The sequence below is a fragment of the Excalfactoria chinensis genome, chromosome 8 (assembly GCF_039878825.1).
Source record: "Excalfactoria chinensis isolate bCotChi1 chromosome 8, bCotChi1.hap2, whole genome shotgun sequence".
Lineage (NCBI taxonomy): Eukaryota > Metazoa > Chordata > Aves > Galliformes > Phasianidae > Excalfactoria > Excalfactoria chinensis.
In genome coordinates, this window is record NC_092832.1 from 6,853,948 (window position 1) to 6,868,005 (window position 14,058).

The following is a 14,058-nucleotide window of genomic DNA, read 5'->3' on the forward strand; positions in this document are numbered from 1 at the left end:
TCTTCCCCAGCAGTTTTACACAACCTCTGCTCTCATTTTGGAGCTCTCTCCCTGAGAAAAATTCCTGCAGAGTGGACTTTATCTGGCCATGTGATATTTGCAAAGCCTTCACACCACTTTAATATTGCATTTATCACAAATGTTACTGAATTAAAGCATCCCTCTTTCTAGTCATCATACCATTACAATACAATATTTAACAGCTGAGAAAGTACGAACCATTAATTGCTAGAATTGCTGACCAAGGTTACAAATGAAACTTATGAGGAAATTATAGATTCAAACAATATATCAAGTCTTAGCAAAGCAGGAAGAAGAAAAATCTCCCATTCCCAGACTCCTCAGTCAGTCAGCAATCTATTCCAATGACCGTTGTTTGATGATGAGTTTAACCACTGCCCTGCATCTCAGAAAGAATAAACATCCTTCAAAAACTGCATAGTGCCTTTCTTTTTTAGCTACTCTCAGGTGAACTAATATTTCATTTACTTATAATGTATTTAATACAAATCACAGCAGTCTGACATTTTTACTAGTTGGACATCTGAAGAAGAAATAAAGGATTCTGTGGTTCTAAAACATGTGTTTTTCAAAGGCTGTAATTCAGAAGCTGATATTTTTACCAAGACTAGCTATGTGCATTTTACCCACAAGATTCTCAAAACAGCAGCATACCTGGCCTAAGAAGCAGGAAGGAAGTGTGTGACAAGAAGCAGAGTCTCTCAAGTTCCCTCCCCTCATGATAAGCCTTTAAAAGCAGGTAATTATCAGACATGTATGCAAAGCTTGATGTTACACAAAAGAATTGCACATCTAGGCAAAACCAGAGAATCAGCCTAATGGCATCAAGATACTCTGTATATTAGTCAGAAAAGCTTAAGTGACTCTTGATATAAAGTTATGTGTATTAAAGGACCTGAGAGCTGACAGAGATCTCAGCTCTGTTGGATAATAAGGCAGGGCAGTTTATCTCCTCCAGGCCACAGGGAAGTGACAGAATGGTTGTTGTAGACTTGCTGGGCAGAAGTTAAGGTCCATAAAAGCAGTTGGTCCAGTAACGGAACAAGAGAGAAGATGGTTTGAAAGGGAAATTCCTACGGAAGAAGTCAATGTAGGGCTGGCTTATGTCCAGGATATAGGATGCCTTGTTTCACTTTTCCTACAAGGACTGATTCCTTGGTTTCATTAGCTAAAAACAGTCCATTATAAGCACGCCAGAGCTGCCTACAAGTACAGAAAAATCAGTTCCAGAGTGGTTCAGATTTGTGCTGAAAGTGATACTATAAAGATATAATATTGAGATTTTACACTGATTGTTTTGCATTGGTTAAACACGTTTCCTTTCCCATTGCATTTCAAACACTGTCTATGTTTTTCTCCCTAAAAGCTTAGCTAAATAATGATGAGGCATTAATACTCCTCACTCTACACAACTTCCAAGTTCAAATTTTCAATTTCAGTGCGGTGTCACCTCAGCTTTCATTACAAAGAATTCTGACTTGGGCACGTTTACATTAATTTTCCACAGGTACATAACATTTGTTTTCTCTTTGGTTCAGAGGCCCCAGAATTACTAGTTACAGAGCATGCAGTTCAATAACGTGTAAACTCTCTAGGTACTCCATGCATCACTTGAACTTAAATGACAAGCGCACTTCGCTCTCAATAATAATCTCTACATGGAAGCTAGCTGATGTGATTCAGCTCGGTCATATTCACAAACATGATGGCTACACATCAGAATTAAGCTGCTCTCATAATCTGAAGGCATACACCTTAGCAGATGCTATGAAACACTGGACAAATTCATCCCAAAGGCAACTCTGTTTAAGTCAAAGGAGTCACCTCCATAATACCTTTCATCCTGTAAAATTAATGTGACAGGATACCTCTGACAATTCTGTTCATGCTAAAGAATACATACTATACCGCTTTTAAATCTGTGTTGCTTGCTAGGGAATCTATTGCACAGATACTTTTTCAGGCTTGTTTGCAATTGCCAAGAACAATTTCTTGAAGAAAGAAAACATTTTTACTTAATATGTCATATTGGATGAGATTTTTTTAAGCTCGAGAGTAAACAATACAGCTCTTTGTGCAGGCATACTGCTATGCTGCTATCAACCCTCAGGCAACGATGATTTGACATCCTCATTTCATATGTTGCCTGCATCATCTGTATTGTACCTGCTCAGGACAGAGATCAGATTTTGGTATCCCTGAGGCACCATTCGCAATCTGGCCCCAAATGAGCAGTATATGTATGATAAGCTCTCAGAAGTGCCAGGCACTTGTTTCTTGTTTACAACTGAAATCATTCTGGGATAACAGTAGGCACAGTTATTCTGAAATGAGTGTTCTTGAATCACTGTGTTTAATGTGCCCTTTAGAATTTACATCCTGAAGCAGTGGCAGTGTGTCCAGAAGCACCGTATTGGTTTTCCCTGAAAATCTAATCCTCCTCCCTTGAAGGAGCACTAGATTCTGAGAAGTGCTCCGAATTTAGCTTCACAGCATTCAGACCTTGTGTGACGAATGAGTTTACTTCATCCTGTGCAGCATCAAATAAATATTTTTTACTCACAGCGACTTTTCTTCTTATCCTTCCATCACCCAATTTGAGAAGGAAAAAATAGGAGATGAGGAAAAATTATTTGAATGTTGCCTGTAGCCCACTTGTTGTTCAACCTTCATTTGAAAATGTCTTCAATGATGACAGGTTTCCTTCTCTTATACTGATTCTCCATTTTTCCAGTTTCATTTCTCCCAGTTGTAACCTCTAAATTCTCACATACACACATGACTTTGTTGTGACAAACATGACTTTCTTTCAGCAAATGTACCTGAACAACTACAGCTTAAAACAACAGTGAACTGACTGCCAGGCAAGAAGCCACGCTCTACAGAATCACTGACACTCAGGAGCTGGAGTACCCTAGCTGGAGGTACAAAAGGAGCTCTGTCTTGCACATGATGATCCCCCACTGCCTTCACCAAATCCACCCTGCCAGTAGAAAAACTGATTGCTTGCAATTAGTTACTTTATATTAGGTGTCTGTTAATTTGCCCAAATTATATGAGTACTATATAAAAACATATGTACACAAAATAATGTATGTAAAAAAGAAATGTGTCTTACTTGTAACACATGGAAAGTCAAATTTGTGCCATGTTTACAGAAAGACTGACAGAACATAAGTCAAAATAATGGCAGCAAACCCCCCCACCCCCTCCAAAACAGCCTACAGCTTTCCCAAAGTACTTCCATGCTGGTTTCAAAAGACCAGTCACACGCTTTATCATAGTTCACTGGATATTCCATTATCTCTTGGACAGTTTCCTGTGGGCTTTGTAACATACTTACAGATATGAAGATACTCCTGCACTAATGCCTTAAATATACGAACAGAATGAGTTCTTTTTTGTTTGTTGTTCTTTTGTTTTTAAATAGCATGGCTCTGCCTGGAGCAAGCCAGGACCAGTGCCAGATAGTCTAATGAAGCTGTGTTCTGGTACCTTGAAGAAGGAGAGTGGCTTTCTTTATGAGAGCTCTCCATCCATTTATCAGCTTTCCCCAAGTAGATATATTCTGTGCTGTGCTGTTAACCTCTGGCACTACGTTCTTCTCCACAGGCTGCTTCCCACCTAGGATGCCAGACCCATTGTCATACACTATTAGCTGCAGCCTGCAAGGCCTCCTAGTGTTTTTGCAATCTGTCAGATGACGGTGCTCACATTCAAGAGTATTTTTGTTGTTTTTTTTTTTAAGGTACCACATAACTTTATACCAAAAGTCTTTCAAACATTCAAATGCTGATTATTTTGTATATAATAATGTGTTCTTACGACTGATTGCAGTCATTATGATACAGGAACATAAAAAAGCCTCTCAGCAAGGTATTTACAAGCATAAACCAAAAAATTTACCTTAAAGGCTGGTCTGCTTGCAGTAATGCTGTTGGTCATCTTATGATAGTCCATCTCTTACCATTCAGCCTGTTCTGACATATTTTTCTCTCTGGGGCTGTCCAAACAATTTAGACAGATGTCTCCAAAGACAAGCATGTGGCAGGCATTACTTCTCCCTCAGTGGCTTGTCAAGAAATTGCCACTATGAAGCTAAAACTGCCCAAAAGATTCCTAAAATCTTAATTCATAACGTGCATCTTTGAATTTGAAACAGGAAACCAGACTGATCCCACAGTCTTACCTTGCACATCGCTGTGCCACAGCTCTCTGCCTCAGTTTCCCTGCCTGAAAGCTCTTCCTTCTATGCTTACACACACACAGTAAGCCAAGATAAATCATGGCAAGAGTATAGTGCATAAAAGAAGAACAAAAAGGCAATCTAAAGATGGCTGTCTTTGTTTATCCTCATGTTACAAAAACAACAAATTAGCACATGCAGTAAATGCAAAGTTAATTTAAAGAGTACTTATGAAATTAAGAAAGAAATATTAAAAAAAAAAAAAAAAAAAAAAAAAGAAAAAGAAAGAAAGAAAAAAAAGGTGAACTATAAGCTGAGATAAACTTTCCTGACAGCTTTCTGCAGCATATAAAGAATTCTGAAATAGTGGAAATCACATGAAGCTACATCCTGGAACATACGTTTTTGAAATATGTTTTTCAAGTATTGTCCCAGTAACCTTTTCAGTTCACAGTCTGAAGGTCCACATGCCTTGGTTATTTGCTCCTTAAAAAGAAGTGCTAAAGATATGATCTTGCCACACAACTTCCCTGACTTGACACAGTGCTTTAAAAAGAGCTGTTTCACAGTATAGGTAAGAAGTGGGAACAATCTGGGGACAGAGGTAGAAAACACATGGGATGGAATTCAATAGCATGGAAGAAAGATCATTTGCCAAGTGTTACACGTACATCTTTGTACAAATGTTTCAAGTCAGTAAACTCTCTGCAATGATTATTTAAACCAAAATTTACCAAACTATCAGCCTTTTCCATAGCCCTTCTACATTCATGTAGACTTCATCCTCTCAATCCACGTACATCACTGTTCTGGGACAAAGAAACATAATGGAAAAGGAAAAATAAACAAACAAACAAACACAAATATAACACTGGATTATTTAAGGAAAAAATGAGGCCTACAGTTAGGCCCTACTTAGCTTAAGATTGTCTGGCTGATTTTTTTTTAGGTCACATATTCATTTAGACTTCTCCAAATATTCAGTATTCAGAAATCTCTATGAAAATCATGATACTCGAGTAGATGGAATGAGAACCTACAGAAAGTAAATCTGAGCCAAAATGAGATGGACTCAATTAAGCACTTCAATTTCATTAAGAAGATTAAAATGGGTACGATATACAACTTTTTATGCAATTTCAAACACTTCTTTATCACTTCTCATCAATGGATATAATTAAAGCCAACTAGCAGAGATGCAGAAATAACAGAAATAAATGCTTTTAAAGCAACAACAAGGTGAACAGAAGTCTCTTGTGCAAGAGAAACTGTGGCACAGAGCCAAAGAAATCCACGATAACTTAAAGACAAGTAAGAGAAGAGACAGCATTGAAAAATTCAGTACTCTGAAATTAAACTACCGGTTTCATTCATAGTTTTTGTTTCACTGCCTATTTCTATTTCCCTGTAGGTCATTCTGTAATAAACATTCAAAGAAGGTTAGCATAAACTATTTTAATCATTCCAGAAAACCTCAAGGAAACATCGCTGGGCCCTTAGAAATGCACAGAGAAACTACATACAATGCAATGAAACAGCCAAAAATAACCCAATGAGGATGATGAAGGAAGTGCAGGAAAAGACGAAACAGTTCATGCTGTGATACTCCCAAAGCACTGGGAATTCTCCAAGGATGTTAACTGCAGCATTTTAACTGCAGCATTACAATGCCAATAAAACAGCATCCGTTTCTATTTGTCCTAGGGGAAAAGATCTTCCACACGTCTCAAAGAAACACCTCAATTACCCAACAGTTAATTTATGCTCACATACCCACTGCCAAAACTCTAGCTTCTGTTCAAGAAAATAGCCTACAATTGCTGATATTTCCATTTGTTTTTCAAATCAATACAAGGATTAGCAATATAAGTTCTAACATCACAAAAACACTCCCGTTTCCCATATCAATCTCAGGCTGGCAGATCAACTGAAGTAATGTGCTCTCCCTCCAAAGACAAGCACTAAACATTTGCACATCTGCTTACTGCCTGATAGCAGTAAGTTACTTCCCATATTTAGTAAGTTAGGAAACACTGCAAATGAAACTGTGCAACAATTGTTTGGCAAGAGGTTCTATCTTCTTCTGACAAAAGATCCCCTTTATAGTTCATGAAATTCTGTGTAAAAAGGCAGAGGCAACATATAAAACTCTTCTTAGGTAAAACATGCTTATAAGCTTATAAGGCTCATAAACCCAGAAACAAAAATCAGGGCCTTTCCTTCAGACACTGAGAAAGATGCAAGCTTCATTTTCAGTTTGCTGGCGATCAGCAAGTTACCCCACACAGATCCACAGAGGCTCATTCTGGAGGGGAGAAGTTTCTGACACATTTTATCTCCCCCATCCGCACATCGATGTTTTGCGCACAGGAGATCAACACTGATGCAAAGGTAATGCGTTCACAACAGCTTCTGTAAGAAAATCTACTAATTTGTAACTATCTTCCTTTCCTTACCCTGCTGTAAAAAGGAGCACAACTTTAAGACAGAAGATGACGGTAGACAAAGGAAGACCAGCCTGCCCCCCGTGATCTCTCCATACCAATTTTTAAACTACTGTTCACAGGGCTTGCGATTTCTTTAATCACAGTCTTTTAAGATCACACTTATACATCTAGCTGCAAGGAATGATTTTGTATAGCACTACAATATTTGGACAGTGAGAACGCCAAATAGCAGTCCTGAGGAAGCCAAGCTCCGACTGAACTGCTGAATTTGGGGGCGAGGTGGGAGTTTGGTCTTTTCCCTTTTGCTTGCATGAGGAACACAAGCAGGGCTAGAAAAGAGAAGTACCAAAATGAGATGGGAAGAGATTTCTCTGCTGCTTCCACGGTGCTCTCTGCTCTGCTCCAAGGAGAAACAGGAAGTAGAAAAAGTGTTTTGAGAAAGCCTAGTTCCGATGCATGTCTCAGCTAGCGCTGAGAAGCTGAACAGGCTGAAAATACAGGCCTTCATTGTGCAGCCATCCAACCACACAAATTCTCTGTTCATGACACATCTTATTCATTTACAAGAGTTTTATGCTTCCATTAAAATTCAGATTACTTAAGGAATAAACTAGTTTGCTTTGCACGATCTCGAACTATTAGATTGTGTAAATCTGGTTTTATAAATCATTTACACCAATTTTCAAAACCTTTTAGAAGTGTTTATTAAGCACGTGGAAGCTCCAAAGGAAAAACAGAACAAAAGCCTGTCAAACACATCATCTATCTTGCATCCAAATGAATACCCACTTAAATGGCTTTACTGCTGATACTATTTTTTATGCTGTGTTTGTCAAACACTTTGTGTAATGGAAGCACAGTTTTCTTAACTGCATCATGAGATGCACTTCATGCCTTTGCTGACCACTACTCTGCAAAAGACCAGCAGCTTCCAAGCTTCCGTCTGAGCTTGGCCTGCAAAGCTTGGCAGCTGTCAGCCTCCCAGGCTGGTTTCACTTTCTGGTTCCTGTATGCTAACTAGCAAGGCCCAGCAATGCGGCAGAGTTGCAAAGATTATAACAGAGGTCTAATGAAATCCCTAACTTTTCCAGCCAAGCAAAATCCAAGCTACACCACACAAGGCACAATTTTTCTCATGGTGTCTCTAGATCTTTCTGAAGGACTCTCCAGAGAACAGCTTATGTGTTTTAATGCTGCCCACTCCAGCTCTCTGACAAGAAAACACTCCAGGAGTAAATGACACAGCAGTGCTTACATCCAGTCCTGCATTCCCCAGCCTTCACTTAACACACTGAAACATTTCATGTCAGTGTATGCCTTCTTACCACTGAACCGCTTGGATTAAATGATTGGCCATTGAATATCTCAGGTTTCGTTTTGTACACGGAAGTACAAAGCTCAGTGTCACCAGTCTGGCTTTGTAACCCAAGTGCCACAGGAGCCAGAACTTTCCTGCTGGAAGCGGAAAAGAACAATGACAGATAATCACTATCCAAATTCAGCAAAACTTATTCAGTCTGTGGCCTCAGGTTCTTCTAAGTTGATACACTGGTTCCTTAGCTCTTGTCAAGATGCACAGGATGATTAGGAGTTTGCACCAAAGCACATGGCACACTGACTCCCAAGTCTTGCAAGACCAATGAATCCAGTTCTGAGGTGTTGATGGAGTTACAGAAGTATACAGAAATCTGAAGTAATCTCCAGATTTGCTGCTAAAATTACCATGGATAGCATTTTAAGGGTCATGTCTTTAAAGCTTCAGGGTCTAAAAACCAGGGGGGGGAGGAAAAAAAAAACAAACACAAAAACAAACAAAAAACCATCTTATCTAGAAAGAGACTTGGTAACTTAGATTTGTTGCTAAACCTTGAATGATGGAGGAAAATCTCACTAAGCATTCCTGGGGCCTCTGACCAAAAAGAAGCAGCCTGGCTTCAAGAAAGTTTACTTCTGGTTTTCTTAAAAATGAGATGCTGCCCCAGAGCTGTAGGAACCTGGAATCTCAGAATAATTAAATATAAGCCAGAGAAGCTTTTAAGTAATCTACATTTTTACCCTAACAGGGAAATGGTTCATCTCCAAGCTGCATAAGAAACACTGTGCAAAAAATTCTATGTTTTATTCTGAAACTTTCTTGAGAATATGGTGTTCTTTTTCTTCAGGTTTATAGCTTACAACCAAATACCTGCATTTCAGCATATCAGAGATTTCAAAACCATACCAAATAAAACAGACAATGTTAGTTACGAGTTCAGAGCTAAATACTCTTAAACACGACGGCCTCACTCCTGTGCAATGTACAAGGTATACCCCAGTTGTCCATACAGGAGCTACTGCAATCAGTATCATCTTACTGCCTGCAGAGTTGTGAGGAAAAAGACAGAGTGAACTCTTCTCAGAGATGCACAATTAAGGAACAACAAGTTCCAACTGCACTGAGCAAGATTCTGACAGCAAGAGCAAAAATTCCACAAAGATGATCACTCAACAGAATGCAGCATCCATCTTCAGGGAGAGCGAAAACTCAATTAGAAATGGCCACAAACAATTAGCACTGAAAAAACCCCTCTGCTCTGAGCATGGGAAACAAGCAGATTGTGTTCTCAGAATATATCCAGCTAAGGTTATTCCATACAACAATACTGTATAAATCTGAACCAGAGAGGTCTTACCAGGTGTTTGGGGAATGAGTGAGTTGGGGAGTTCATTTATGAAGTTTAGGGAACTTTTTGTTAGTTCTTAAATGATTTCAAGAATACTTCATTTACTTTAGAGTCACCCTCCATTTCTTCACAACCCAAAGTTTTTTTGTTTGTTTGTTACCATGTTTGTTTGGTTTTTTTTGGTTGTTTGGGTTGTTTGTTTGTTTCCCTCCTGCAACAGGTTGCTAGGAATAGATTTCAAACTATCAGAGCTTTGCTTTCTTATTTGGGTCCACTGGCTGACTATAAGAATTTTATGAGACATTAGATGTATCTGCTTGAAATACTTGATACTGAAATTCAAATGATTCTTCGAGCAGAATTCCTAGTGAGAAGAATTTGTGACAGGGAGACTACAAGATTTACTTTGAAGAAAAAAAATGTGTGTTTAAGAGAACCATAAACCTTCAAATGAACACCTCCTTCAAAAAGCCCCGTCTCACGGCTATAAGGGATTTTTCTCTGAAGTGAATGTATTTATATGAAGTGGAAAGACTTGCAAACAGTACAAGGCAATTACTGCAAACACTCCTGTAGTATTGAACAAAATATTCCTGATTTTCACTGTTTTCTCAAAGAAATCAACTATTTCTTTCATCTACACTGAAACTATAGGCCCAACCTTGTAGTTCTTACTGAAAAAAGTCATTTTAGAGACCTCCTGCTGGTCTTCGGCACGAAGAAAAATGAATGCTGCAGTGAGGTGAAGGGCAGAATGGAGATTGAAAACACAGTCCATATGGAAAGAAAAACTGCATTTAAAATGCACCCAATAAACACTAAAGATCTATTATGCTGTATTTGAGCAACTCTGAATTTTTCACACTGCTGCTGACATTTATATATCCATCTGTATGTATATAAAGGCACATACTTGCACCGGTATATACACACACTTCATTCCACGTGGTACCATCTAGATTAAAAAGCCTCACCAACTCTGCTCTCAGTCATATCAAACAGGATCCTACACATTCCACGGTATCATTAACTAACAGTCCCCCAAGTTGTGGTCTCTTATTGCTGCGTGCTTCAAATCAACTGTGTGAACATATTAAAACTATATTTCATGAAGAGAAGTCCAGAAAAGATAAAATAATGTCCCTTTCTTGGAAGCATACAAGGCCAGGCTGGATGGGATTTGAGCAACCTGGTCTAGAGGGAGGTGTCCCTGCTTACGGTGGGGCAGCTGGAACTAGATGATATTAAAGGTCCCTTCCAACCCAAACCATTCTATGATTCTATGAAAAGAAGCAGATAAACAGTTGTGTCTGCTTAGGCAATTCGAATTTGCATCTCAATTTTGTTCTACTTTATTTTTAAAGTCCCCTTATGGTTTATACATAAATTCTTCTGCACCCCGCACTTTATAATTCTCATTATTTCCAAGCCTAGCCCCAGAGTGCTTTAGGGAAGAGAGACCTTGAATTATTATTAGAGCAAGGATTAGGACTGCCAGAGCTTTTCACCAATGTGTGTGCACACAACTATGTCTACACATCAATCATAATTTCATTGTGGATTCTTCCCTGACTCATACTGGTCAGTAAGAACTGGAACAAAACAACAACAAAAAAATCACTTGAGTTTCCTCAAGTGCAGAGCCTACTACCACTCACCTTCTTCTATAACTGAGCACTAGCAATTTGAGTTATCACTGCAGCAAAAGCAAACATCTTCCAGCTGTTTCCCAATACTCAAGACTTTTCTTTGCTCTTATGTCAAGACCTGCCACTTTAAGGATTCTGTGACAGAAACTATGATCTAGTAATACAATACTGAAAACCATAAACCTGAAAATATTTAACTGTTTGTGATTTCATAGGTGGAAATACAGCCTTCTCAGGCCTCTCCATCTTTCCCAGTGTTCCTTGAGAGCTTGACCAAACTGCACATAAGCAAAAAACTGAATTATCTTCCACCCTCAAATGCTGATAGGAAATTATGTTCCAGCAGAGAATTGTAAAAGTTTCCCTTGTAAAATTATTTTTCAACTTAGTTTTCTACAATAAACGAATTCCTCTGTCAAAGAACCTGTTGAGATGTTACGATTTGTGAGATCAAAACCAACATGACATACCTAGCCATAGACATGTTTATTTTCACACAAGCCTTTGGTTTGTTGGTTACAAGTCAATCAGATACTGTTTGGGGAGGGGGAAGTTCATCCCTTTTTTTTTTTTTTTTTTTTTTTTTTTAATTCTGAGCACTTCAAAACAGCTAAAATTTGTATAGAGGAAGTCAGAGTTACTGTAAAGCATCAGGTTTCTGAACCTCTTACCGCCAGCTCTCTTCCCAGCCTGTAATTCACATACCTATTGACAGCTCTTTTTACACTGCAGAGCTTTCTTATTTCCTCTGTATCATCGGTGCCGTAATAATGAGCATTTCACAAACTGCAAAAAACAAAGGTGAGAGGGTCAGAATAAAAGAACAATATCAAAGCTACTAAAGTGACAGTAAGTAATTTGTGTTGCACTATTACAAGAAAAATGTAGCATTCTACCTGCAACACTGAAAGCATAATAAAGCATATTCCTATTTTTTTCTTAAGTTTATAGGGCAGAATACGTGCATTAGAAAAAATATATCAACCTGTTCCTGTTCGAGTCAGTAGGCACAACATCCAAAGAGCACGACACTGTAACATAATACAGTTATTTGGTATACAGAAACGAGAGCTTTCCTTTTCTCCCCTCTAATCACTGCAGCTCACAAGAACAAAGCTTTGCCCCTTCATCACCAGTTCTCTCTCTCCTCTTCACTGGGGGATTCATATAAACATGGTTAGATGAGCGATGGCTGCAGTAGCCTATCCAAGGACTGTACTGGACAGCCAGCGCTGGGCAGGGAACCACTGGCACCCACAAAATGCACCTGCTGCTCTCTGTGCTACCACAGGTTAGTTCATAAAGCCAGCATCATCCTTGTTCTGTAGGCAAGGATAGGGCAGAGAGAGGTAAAAGAAAATAATTTCAGAGAGTTTCAGTACTTTGGCATAAGGTGTTCATCCCTACCTATGAAAGGAAGAGAACTGAATAGGACAGATGAACTGTTGTAATATTTTCAATTCTATGACACAGATCTACAATCACCTCTGCTATTAAGAGGAGGAGCTCAGATGGCTTGGAAGGAAAAGGTCCAGACAGAATAAAAGCTATCACACATTAGGCCCTTACTGAAGAATTTCAATGGATTTAATTCCATTTCAAGAGGGTTTTGAGAGCCAATATTGTGCAGCCTTTTATCAAGGGTTATCTTATCATAAGCATGAATCTGCTGCTTTTTTTTTTTTTTTCTTAATGCATCTTTTGAGGTTTTTCAAAGCAACACATTTTCTTTTGAGAGACTTCTATTAGAGTCTGTGCAACGCTCTGTGAGAACAGGTTTAATTCGTGCTGCTTCTGCTGTTCTCCACAGTACCAAAAAAAAAAAGAGCAATGCAAATATTCCCAATATTCTCAGATAGAGATCAAGAAAATAGTTTTCTGCTTTCATAAAGGCCTAATTCTAACTTGTTCTTCAGCAAAAATAATATGCAGTCCACCTTGCCCTTGTGATGACTGAACACATAGGTGGTCAGAACATCCCTCTCTGAAGAGGTGTGCATTACCACCAATGGCCCGGTTCTCTGCAAGGCCCATGAACACTTCCTCCAGCAGCTCCCAAAACCCTCCTGCAGCACAATAATTTCTTCTTCCTTGTTCCTTGCACCTTCTAGGCCAAGTCAGACCCATTAAACTTCTCAGCAATAACTACAGAAATACATAGCCTGCTTCCCCTCACAGCGACCCTGACAGAAACGTACAAGGTGCTCTTCCATAAGCAGCCCTTGCTCCAAAAGTCACCATTAAAAGTATAATTCCTACCACAAGTTGATGTCTCCGGCACAACAATGCTCATTACCTTCAACCAATCTCTGGATGCTCATTAACCCACATGAAGGACAAAGTCTCAAGCAACGCTGGGCCAAAAGCAAAATTTAAAGGCCTGTCCCACTGTTCCTCCAAAGAAGCATTATGTGAGCTGCAGCTTCTCTCGAACTGCTTTCTGCCAGCTGTGTTCTCGTGCCTCAGACAAGCCCATAAGCCATGCCTTACTCTGCTACCTCAGGCAACACAGCCCACCAGCTCCCATCCCACCTGACACCAGCCTGGTAGCAGGTCCTCAGGGGACAAGCAGCTCCAGGAGCATGGAGCTCTATGCTGGGCCCAGTCTGCGCTGAGGGACTGGTGGGCTTCCTTCTGTGCTCAAGGCCTGACAATCTGTGTACAGCACTGCTTTTCTGCAAGATTTCACTATTAGGGAGTTCTGTCTTTCTGATTGCAGCTCCCATGCTTTTTCTTCACAAGTTCTGCCATAGTAAATCATTCAGCTTTAGAAGAAAGACATCTGACACTGAGAGTCAGGACTTGTTCAACACATTGTAACTGTGCTTAGATTAGCTGAGCTCTGAAATTAGTTTCAGAAGTGAAGCATTGGAAAGAAAAGCAAAACTAATGGTGAATTTTGACCTTTTCTCCAAGCCTGGAAAGAGGACAAACGCTATACATAAAACATACAAACATCCTCACCAGCAGAATTACTCTCTGCAAAGCAAATCTCAAACTCCTGTAAGCAGCCAAGGAACTGAATAGAAGACCAGTTTACTGCATCAACTCTTGATAAGAATAGACCTCCCTCCTATGAGATGAGGGAGTGA